Here is an 8,388-nt window from a genome sequence, read left to right as displayed (position 1 = left end):
TCGTGGTCCCACACACCCCACGTAACAGTCACCGTGCGTCCCGCAGTTGCCATGGTCCAGACCCTCGTTCATGTTCGTTTAACTGTAGTTGCCATGTCGCTGAACTTCGGTTGCCATGTCGGACAACTACAGTTGCCATGGTTGCTCAACTGCAGTTGCCATGTATGGTCTGGTCTACTGCAGTTGCCATGTATGGTCTGGTCTACTGCAGTTGCCATGATTTCAAAATTTTAGGAGTTGCCACCCACTAACACTAGGCAGTTGCCGTGTAGCACTAAAAAAGCATGGCAAAAAAGCATGTTCGGGTAAAAGAGAGAGTTGCCGTGTGCTCGCAAGCACGCTAGGGCAGTTGCCATGTAAAGACAAAGAGTTGCCATCTGCTTACGTGCATGCTAGGGTAGTTGTCATGTACCATGCAAAAACACATGACAACTCAATTAAAAGAGAGTTGCCATCTGCTTACAAGCAAAGCTAGGGCAGTTGCCATGTACCCTACAGAAACACATGGTAACTGCCAGCTTTGGGTGTGGGCGAGGAGACGGCCGTGTGGGCGAAGTGATAAACGCCCACACACCAGCCCTCTCTGCGTGTGTGAAAACTGGTGTGTGGGGCGAATTGCTAAACCCCACACACCAACCCTCGTGTGATGAAAAAGGACGTGTGGGCGACCGGATGAATGCCCACACATCAGGTTAGTCCTACGTGGACACAAAAACTGCTAGAACGTGACAAGATTCGTGCAGAATTGGTTGGACGAGAATCCATACATGTGGACGAGTTGCCAGACGTCCATATGTGTGGGCGTTAGTGTTTTCGCAAAATTTAAATAGTCCATGTATGTTTGAACAGGCTGACGTAGCTGGAGCCAGCATCTTGGCACGCTCGGCAGACTCCTATGAGTCGCTACGCCATGACCCAGCCATCTGATTAAGCACTATACTAGTACAGCCACGAGAAATGCCCGTGTCCGTGTGTATTGGCTGATGCGGTAGCTAGCCGCGTGCTGACGATCCAGCTGCAGCTAGAGTCAGTCAGAGCGCGCGCGCATGGTACAGGAGCAGCACAGCCCACCGATCTGCAGCAGTTCTCTTCCTTCATGCGAGCAATTCCAAAAAATCAACACATCCCGAGCCTGTGTCGTCCCCATCACTCTGATCGCCACTCAGAGACAGCAGTTCCAAAAATGAACACATGCGAGCATGTGTTCTTGGTCTCTAGCACATAAAAAACACTACACATGGTTCCCTGCCATCTCATCTCAGAAGAAGAAATTATTGGGCCAGATTGGTTTTTCTGCTAGATACCGGCCTATATAGGTGGTGCCAAGGGAAGCCTTTGACGCTGCAACATAGCCTCTGTCATTACTCCATATGGCTGCAAGAGCAGTGGCGGCGGCTGTCCTCCCGCTTCTCCTTCTTGTTGTCGCCACCAGCGCCTACGGCGGCGCCCATGGTCGGCGGCCGATAAGCCGGAGGAGCTTCCCCAAGGGCTTCCTCTTTGGGACGGCCACCTCGTCCTATCAGGTTTCCGCTCGCTGTTCCTTCGTTGATCCATGGGTAGAGTAGGTCGTTGGTTTCATTTGTTAGTTCAGCACAATTTGTTAGCATGAAAGCTGTAGCATAACCTGATGCTGCGTGGCCGGACTCTTAGGAATACAATCAAAAGTTAAAACAGGGTATGTTCTTGGAAATGCATGGACGGAGCAGGAAAAAATGGTCTGGAATTATGGATGATAGTAACAAGTTGGAGAAAACTAACTGTACTCAAGTTCAGCATATATGAGTTGAGTTAGAAAGATTGTTTTGCCGTGGTGATTACCTCCGGCCTCTTCTCTATTTATATTCACGTACATGGTACAGGATAGATACAGGTAGTTAGGATTACAACGTGTGCTGGGATTAGATAAGAATGACCCGCACAACAAACTTAATCTAATCCTAACTATACAACTTGACGTACACGTTTAACAAGTTGATCCTTGATCTGGACCCAGCAGTGATTGGCCAATTGTCTCTCTACATTATGAAATCTTCGGTTCTGGATCTGGTCTCCTCTTAGAATTATTTAACGATATCTACATTATTGGACATTCACATGCATGCAGTATGAGGGTGGGGCAATGGAGGGGGGCAGGGGACCAAGCATCTGGGACAACTTCACTCACCAGCACCCAGGCATGTATATACATCTTCTACACGCAGCGTCTATATCTTTTTATAGAAAAATGTTCAGCACTCAGGAACATTATCAAAGGCCTTTTTAGGGAGTGAGAGCAACAGAAATTAGATTTTTATTTATTTCACAGCATGAAATTTTCATAAAGTCTTACCAAATTTCCATGTCCAAATTTTTAGTTTTGTTGACAACCAGGCCATTCTATTGACCAATGGTGTGATAACCAGGAAAGTAATTTTCATTTCAAACTGAAGTTCAGAGTAGCCTTTTTCTCATAAAGGTTAAAAACTTTGGCAGATAAAATCGCCGATAGAAGCAATGGGGATGTGGCAGTGGACTCCTACCATCTTTATAAGGTAGGGATAGTTTATATGTCCTGCTTTTTAATTAGATCTTTAAGATTTGTCATAAATCATGTGCTCAAAGTTGTTGATTAAGATCATACTGTGACAAGATCTTTGAATATCAGTTCCAATCCAACAAGAAGAAACTAGGTAGTACTGATCCTAATTTGCCAAAACGCAGGAAGATGTGCGCCTCATGAAGGATATGGGAATGGACGCATACAGGTTCTCCATCTCATGGACAAGAATTCTTCCAGGTATGATATTTTCAGACTCAATACTTACCACTCTCATTTTTGTTCTCAACTAGAATATTCTGCACTATCTTGCCATTTCCTAATTTATATAATTTATATATTATGTTCACATTGATCATATAATGTCTTAATGCATGACAGATGGAACTCTGAAAGGTGGAGTCAACCGAGAAGGCATCAAGTATTACAATAACTTGATCGATGAGCTGCTGTCCAAAGGTAGGCCGTCTAACTGTCAGTATTTAATTAGGTTATCCAATTTATCAAACTGCATGGGGCATCAGGTCCTTTATTTCATCATACAATTTTTAAGATTTTAAATCTTTATATACCTGCAGGGGTGCAACCATTTGTGACCCTTTTCCACTGGGACTCTCCACAGGGATTGGAAGACAAATATGGAGGATTTCTTAGCCCTAATATCATGTAAGTCAACCACTATTTATCTTCTAAAAATCTGTATACATTAACTTGCAAAATAACCAACTGACACTGGTGCAGAAATGACTACAAAGATTATGCTGAAGTCTGCTTCAGAGAATTCGGAGATCGGGTGAAGCACTGGATCACGTTCAACGAGCCCTGGTCCTTCTGTGTCACAGGTTATGAAAGGGGCGTATTTGCACCGGGCCGGTGTTCGCCCTGGGAGAAGGCAAACTGCAGTGCCGGAGATTCAGGAAGGGAGCCGTACACTGCAGCCCACCATCAGATACTCGCTCATGCAGCAGCCGCTAGATTGTATAAACAGAAATATAAGGTGACTGACCCAGCCCTTCATCATATATATCATGCAGTTGCGGTTCATCCATGAACGTGTTGATTGATATGATGCACATCTATGAAATGCAGGCCGTGCAGAAGGGGAAGATCGGAATAAGTTTGGTGTCAAACTGGTTCACTCCCTTGTCTCGTTCAAAATCAAGTGTCATCGCGACGAGACGCGCCATAGAATTCATGCTTGGATGGTAAACTCTCTACGTGTGATTCCTGTGTAATTTCATTTAGAAGTTTAGAAAAGAATGCAGATTGACCTCACCAAGAATAAAACCCCTGTAGGTTTTTGGACCCGCTCGCCAGAGGAGACTACCCTGGGAGCATGAAAGAATTGGTCGGAAACCGTCTGCCGCGGTTCACCAAAAAACAGTCTAAATTGGTGAAGGGTTCATTCGACTTCATTGGAATCAACTACTATACTACAAACTACGCGGATAGCCTTCCTCTATCAAATGGCCTGAGGAACAGCTACTCTACAGATGCTCAAGCTAATCTGACCGGTGAGTTGATCTTTCTTTTCTTTTCTTGAAAGAAAGACAGGTGAGTTGATCACTCTCAGTCAATGATCAATCTGTCTCTGTTCTTGTTTGCCAGCCTAACAATGTTAAGCAAATGACCCCGTTTTAGCAAAACATGCTAACATTGCCCAATTATATCAGGTGTCCGAAATGGTGTCCCCATAGGTCCTCAGGTAACTTGCAACTTACCCACATATAAACAAGCAAATCTTCCGTCAGTTTTCTCCCCACTTTCTTTGTCTGGTGGTTCAGTTGACCGAGTAAGTGACATGCATTTAGGCTGCTTCACCTTGGCTCTACGTCTACCCTAAAGGGTTCCATGATCTTCTACTTTATCTCAAGGAGAAGTACCGCAATCCGCTCGTCTACATCACTGAAAATGGCAAGTACATTTTCCTCCCCTGGAAAATGGTGAGGAACCAGGTTGAAACTTATCTGAAAAATTATGTGTCTTCTCTCTATATTTTAGGCGTTGATGAAGCCAACAACAAGAGCCTACCACTCGAGGAAGCTCTCAAGGACGATGCCAGGATAGAGTACCACCACATGCACCTTGATGCCCTGCTGAGTGCGATCAGGTCAGAGCTAGCACCTTGACTTTTACAATCCAACTATGTCAAGACATCAACTGAGAGTTCATTGTGCTGATTTTACTACAGGGATGGGGCGAACGTGAAGGGGTACTTCGCGTGGTCGCTGTTAGACAATTTTGAGTGGGCGAGCGGGTACACGGTGCGCTTCGGGTTACACTTTGTGGACTACAACCATGGTCGGAAGCGGTACCCCAAGCGCTCCGCCGGATGGTTCAAAAGGTTCCTCAAGAGATGATTTCACAAATAAACTAGAAACCAGCAAGAAATTATGGATGCATTGTATTTGGGGTTCACTTCAGCACCCCTTTTAATTGAATCATTGGTGGAGATTAAAACATACTCCTTCGTATGGTGAGAGGCCCATTTGGAATAAAGGAATTTTGTTGGAATTTCATAGGAATGAAATCATATAGGAAATGTTTCCTATGGGCCCATTGGATTGTAGTATTGACTTTGAAAATTTCTATGGGAGTTCTTCCTCCCCTTCACATTTTGGAGGATTCTTAACATTTTTTCAAACCTCATGTGCTCACTTCCATTGAGAAGTCCATGGGAGCCGTTCTCTTCTTGAAGGCACCGTCGCGGTAGCCCTTTGTCTTTCGTGGTGCTCCGGATGTAGACCCCGATCCTTTGGATTGAACGGTGGCGGCGCTTTGGTGTTGTGCCCTTCGTCTCTTCGCGGTGGCACAGCCAAGTTTGAGAGCTCTGTCGACTCTTAATGATGCTCTATTTGTCCAATTGTTGTTTGCTCTGAGTTGTCTGGGATGGTGTTTTTGTTCGTCGACTCCTTTGTATCTTGTCTTGGTTGTGTGTTTGTGGTGGCGTGTTGTATACGAGTGTCAGTATGTTGATCGTAGCTTTATATAAACCGGGCCACAAGTTCGGTAGAAGGGAAAGAAGCCCACTGGTCGATTAACACGGCACACCCCTGTCACCAAGAAAAAACTGCCACGAGAAGAATAAACTGTTTTGCTAAATAGAAGTCGCATGAGATTATTTTTTACCAAGATTATTCAATGTGGGACCAGGCACTATGCCGTTCTTCGTTAGTTCAGCATACCAGGCACTATGCCGTTCTCCATTAGTTCAGCATACCAGGCACTATGCCGCACAGGGCGAAAGCCTAGTTCGGAAGAGTTCTTTGTTAGTTCAGCAGAGCTGCAAACGAGTCGAGTTTGAACGAGTTGGACTTGGCTCAGCTTAACTCATATTAAAATTGGAGCGAGCTCATACTGAGTGAAGCTCAAGGTTGAGTTATAGAATATGACTCATGCCCAACTTGTAACAATCTCGAGCTAGTTTCTAGCTAAATGAAACGATAAAAATTGTAAAATCTACAATTATTATTCTAAATAGATAAGGCACAACATGACATAAAAAGGCACTACAAAATATTATTCCAATCAAAATATTATTCAGATATCCTTCATTTATTTATAAACTATAGTACCAACTAGATGACGTGAAAGTGAAAAAAAGGCTAACTCCAACTGAAGGTACGTCCGTCTCATCATGCTCGGGAGAGCTCATCTTCGTTGATGAAAGAAAAGAAAAATGAAGGTGCATATGCTTGAGAACTTTTGCCAAAAATAACAGGATGTTTAACATACGGCCGACCACGTACAATAATAAGGTCTAAATTTTCTCTAGACTTAATTAAGCTTCCATGTTGCTAGTAAATAGATAAAATGGAAAGAAAAAATAATTCTAGATGACCTATATGGTAATAAATTATCCTATTTCCTTTTAATATATGACATGATCATTTAACATAATGATATTATACCGAGCTATCAAGCTAAAATCGAGCAAGTCAGTATTGGCTCAAGATCGGCTCGTTTCTCGACCGATCTACAGAAAGTGTTCGTACTCAGCTCGTTTTTTTAAGTCGATCTCGAGTCGAGTCAAAAAAACGAGTCGATCTCGAGCGGCTCACGAGCCTTGAGCTTTTCTTGCCGCCCTATATACGAGGCATTATGTCGTTTGCCGACCATATAGTGGCTATATCCACTCTGCAAGGCGCCCGTTGAAGGAAATATGCCCTATAGGCAATAATAAAGTTATTATTTATTTCCTTATATCATGATAAATGTTTATTATTCATGCTAGAATTGTATTAACCGGAAACATAATACATGTGTGAATACATAGACAAACAGAGTGTCACTAGTATGCCTCTACTTGACTAGCTCGTTGATCAAAGATGGTTTTATTTCCTAACCATAGACATGAGTTGTCATTTGATTAACGGGATCACATCATTAGGAGAATGATGTGATTGACTTCATCCATTCCGTTAGCTTAGCACTCGATCGTTTAGTTTGTTGCTATTGCTTTCTTCATGACTTATACATGTTCCTATGACTATGAGATTATGCAACTCCCGTTTACCGGAGGAACACTTTGTGTGCTATCAAATGTCACAACGTAACTTGGTGATTATAAAAGTGCTCTACAGGTGTCTCTGAAGGTACTTGTTGGGTTGACGTATTTCGAGATTAGGATTTGTCACTCCGATTGTCGGAGAGGTATCTCTGGGCCCTCTCGGTAATGCACATGACCTAAGCCTTGTAAGCATTGCAACTAATGAGTTAGTTGCGAGATGATGTATTACGAAATGAGTAAAGAGACTTGCCGGTAACGAGATTGAACTAGGTATTGAGATGCCGACGATCGAATCTCGGGCAAGTAACATACCGATGACAAAGGGAACAACGTACGGTCTGACCGATAAAGATCTTCGTAGAATATGTAGGAGTCAATATGAGCATTCAGGTTCCGCTATTGGTTATTGACCGGAAACGTGTCTCGGTCATGTCTACATAGTTCTCGAACCCGTAGGGTCCGCACGCTTAACGCTAAGATAACAGTTATATTATGAGTTTATGTGTTTTGATGTACCGAAGGAGTTCGGAGTCCCGGATGAGATCGGGGACATGACGAGGAGTCTTGAAATGGTTGAGACGTAAAGATCGATATATTGGACGACTATATTCGGACTTCGGAAAGGTTCCGAGTGATTCGGGTATTTTTCGAAGTACCGGAGAGTTACGGGAATTCACCGGGGAGTATATGGGCCTTATTGGGCCATACGGGAATAGAGGAGAGAGGCCAAAAGGAAGGAGGTCTGCGCCCCCCTCTGCTCCGAATTGGACAAGGGGTGCAGCCCCCTTTTCCTTCTCCCTCTCCTCCTCTTTCCTTCTCTCCTACTCCAACAAGGAAAGGAGGAGTCCTACTCCCGGTAGGAGTAGGACTCCCCCCTTGGCGCGCCCTCCTCCTAGGCCGGCCGCCTCCCCCCTTGCTTTTTTATATACATGGGCAGGGGGGCACCTCTAGACACACAAGTTAATCATCTCTTAGCCGTGTGCGGTGCCCCCTCCACCATAGTCCACCTCGATAATACTGTAGCGGTGCTTAGGTGAAGCCCTGCGTCGGTAGAACATCAACATCGTCACCACGCCGTCGTGCTGACGAAACTCTCCCTCAACACTCGGCTGGATCGTGAAGGAAATATGCCCTAGAGGCAATAATAAAGTTATTATTTTATTTCCTTATATCATGATAAATGTTTATTATTCATGCTAGAATTGTATTATCCCGAAACATAATACTTGTGTGAATACATAGACAAACTAAACGTCACTAGTGTGCCTCTACTTGACTAGCTCGTTAATCAAAGATGGTTACTTTTCCTAACCATAGACATGTGTTGTCATTTGATTAACGG

The 8,388-nt window shown here is 44.0% G+C and overlaps 1 pseudogene; it reads left to right on the top strand.

The window, feature by feature from the left end:
• The first annotated feature begins 1,307 nt into the window (after nt 1-1,307).
• LOC123185608 (beta-glucosidase 12-like) lies at nt 1,308-5,151 on the top strand (annotated as a pseudogene).
• The last annotated feature ends 3,237 nt before the right edge of the window (nt 5,152-8,388 follow it).

This window comes from Triticum aestivum, chromosome 2A, assembly GCF_018294505.1.
Source record: "Triticum aestivum cultivar Chinese Spring chromosome 2A, IWGSC CS RefSeq v2.1, whole genome shotgun sequence".
Lineage (NCBI taxonomy): Eukaryota > Viridiplantae > Streptophyta > Magnoliopsida > Poales > Poaceae > Triticum > Triticum aestivum.
This window is presented reverse-complemented; position numbering and strand designations above follow the sequence as displayed.